This window comes from Hyalella azteca, unplaced genomic scaffold, assembly GCF_000764305.2.
Source record: "Hyalella azteca isolate HAZT.00-mixed unplaced genomic scaffold, Hazt_2.0.2 contig6113, whole genome shotgun sequence".
NCBI lineage: Eukaryota > Metazoa > Arthropoda > Malacostraca > Amphipoda > Hyalellidae > Hyalella > Hyalella azteca.
Window position 1 is genome coordinate 24,937 of NW_025936281.1, and position 3,037 is coordinate 27,973.

At 37.2% G+C, this 3,037-nt stretch overlaps 1 long non-coding RNA gene across 1 annotated transcript; it reads left to right on the forward strand.

Annotated features, from left to right (window-relative positions):
- The first annotated feature begins 1,005 nt into the window (after positions 1-1,005).
- Positions 1,006-2,345, forward strand: LOC125177970. The gene is made up of 2 exons (XR_007156735.1): positions 1,006-1,189; positions 2,296-2,345. It is a non-coding gene; the product is annotated as an uncharacterized LOC125177970 (long non-coding RNA).
- Positions 2,346-3,037: the final 692 nt, after the last annotated feature.

Consider the following 3,037-nt stretch of genomic DNA (forward strand, 5'->3'; position numbering starts at 1 on the left):
TTACTTGCGTATGGACATAGAAATCTAAAATGAATTGTTCTATCTTGTAGCCTTGTAGGTACATAAATACAAATAGCTATACTCTAGTGAAAATTTCCACCAGCTCCCCACGAACAACTACCGTCAGATTTTTGGCAACCAGACAAACCTACAAAGACCCTGAACTTCCTAACTATAATTTCCCAATGAACTTTGAGTGCAATAATACCGGAGAATTGCAAGGTCATTTACAAAGTTCTGCAGACAGAATTCTTCAGGATAAATTAGGTGAGAAATTTATTATCAACTCACTGCTGTATTTTGGCACATTCTTTCCGACAAACTGTGCGGTATAGGTAGATTTTCTTTGTTGCGAATTCCTAGTTAGCCGTAGGATCAATTTCCTTGCCTGTATCACAGTTGCATGGGTCAGAGTGTTTTCGCGTTTGTCTCTGGAGCCTTTCGATTTAATTTCATCCGAACGAGGAAAACATCGATATAGATCTATGAACTTACTAAATAAATCGTGATACCAGTGTTGTAAATCATGCAGTGCCATTTTCTCGTACAAAAATAGAGCTTGCATTAAACAACACAGTTCTCAGCTACAATACAGACATAGATATGATAGAGGGAAAAGCTCGACCGATAAGTAGGCTGCCCGTCTACACGCTCAAACTTAGTCTTACAAACTTAGTCTACACACTCAAACTTAGGACCTCATTGAAGTATACAAGTATACTCATGGTCTATATAAGGTCCCCGAAGGATTACTAGAATTTGAAACAAGAACCAACACCAGGGCCACGGCTATAAGCTAAAAAAACTGCCCTGCAACTTCTGTAGTGATCTCGGCAGTATTGTTAGAATAAGATAAGATGTAGACATCTTGCTAACTCAATATTGTACATATTGTCATCCGTAACAATGGTCAGTAACAACGGTCAGTAACAACAAAAATCATAGTCAACTATAACAAACATAATTTGCGAAGTGTTTTATAATACTTTTAAGATCCGATAAGAACGATTATAAAATTGAACACTAGAACAGCACCCATAGCACAATTTGATACCTAACGATGGCAACATCTGGAGATTTCCCGGAGGCCTATTCCGAGCCCTTCACTCTTGCTCTGACGCCAATACGCGAGGTTGCCACCGTGCCTCCTTAGTAGTTCCTTATAAGTGTTGTGATATCTATACACTGGGTGAGTAGAAATTTATTATAAATGATGTAATCTTGTTTAAGTTGTTTTGGATAAATGTTCCGTGTAGTTATTCTAGCCTTGCGAGTGTTAATTAACTAAGGAAGTCTAGTTGAGATAATCGGCTAGGCTAGAGAGAACGCTCCTAAAGACGGATCTTGACTAGCCCCCAGGCTGATGAAGGAGTGGCTCGTTTGACCACATATTCAAATAGGTGTTGATAGCAAATGGATAAACGTTGTGACGATAATTCCTTATGTAATCATACCTTAACTAGAGTGAGTATTGTTAATATTGAGTGGAAACTAGAGTGAATATTGTCAATGCTGAGTGGAAAATTACTCAGGCCTAAAGTTTCCGAAATGATTGTGGAATTCACACCGGTAGAAGTAATTCCAATGGCTAGAGAGATCATGTTAGAATGTATTACATTTCTCATCCTATTCAATAGTAGATAATTTTGATTAATTACTTAATGTTTCCATTATTGCTATTTTTATCCATTTTTGATTCAGTATTATTGAGGATCTTTAATGTTCATTAATATGGTTTTCATAGGAAAGAATAGGATGAATTTTATTAAACTTTAATTCTGAACCTTGGGTTAATTTAGCATCTGAGATTTGAGTTAGCTTAGGAGTTTAGAAATAACAATGTTTGATGTTGATGATAACTTATCCGTGCCAAGATGAAATAAATCATAGGCGTCGAGACGTTGAGTAACAGCACTAGATTCAGTTAACATGTCACTGTTTTGATAGCAAGTTAACATAATTTTGATTAGCCGTAGATGTTAAATATTGAGGAATTTAAATGGAGCGTAATAAAAATATAAAATAATAATGTATTCTGAATTGATATTAAAATTGCATTTGGATAGTAAATTTAATTGGATTTTGATACAGTTCAATGATATTGGAGTCAAAATATTTCTTGTTATTGTTCAAATTAACTTAATTAACTTAATCCAGAAATGTGTTAGTGGAAGTCATTATTAAATTAAACTAGTATGATATCCTGGTCTACGAAATATTTTACCCATGCCCTGTATTAATGTCGATGAAATATTTTACTCATGTCATGTTCTAATGTCTAACTTTTGTTCGCAGGCCTTATTTTACGTACATGTTGACATCAAACTAATAAACTGAAACTCGGACCAGCATCACCTATTACCCTACCTACATTTAGGGAAGCCTCAGTCAAATATAAAATCGTCAGCACAATATTAAACGAATGGTATTCCCCAATCTTCAGTGAGATTACTCAACTTCCCTCAAGTGTAGGGTAAAACACATTGTACCTGCGTTGGGTAAGTGTAGGGTGTTCCAGTGAATAGTCTTGAATTAAGTAAAGTCAGTAAAAAGTGAGTAAGTTACCAATTGATTGTGAAACATGTCAGCCAAAGTCTGTGTTAGTAAACCTGCCGGAGAATGCCTGGAATGCAACAAATGCAATTTTGGACAATTGGCACTAAGATGTAACACATGCAGACAATTTTGTCACTTCGAATGTTCACTACTTCCAGAATACCAGCTTGCAAGATATTTAAAAACGAGAACATCATTCATATGTAGAAAATGCGTTATGAACGAGAGGTGGGCGGGTGAAGCCATGTAGAGTGTGCAAACAGTTCGAGCGTCTGAGAGAAGAAGGCCTATCATGAATGGGTCTCTCTGTTCGACTAAGACGCGGCTACCCTCAACTCCCCTCGCTCCCTCTTCTTCCTCCCCCGCATCCCTCACTGCTGCCCGACACTGTACTCCGCCTACCCCGACCCTTGACCGCAGCGTTACCCCTCCCCTCTCCTCTTTAAATGCCTCGAACAAGAAGCATTTAACTGTTAAGAAA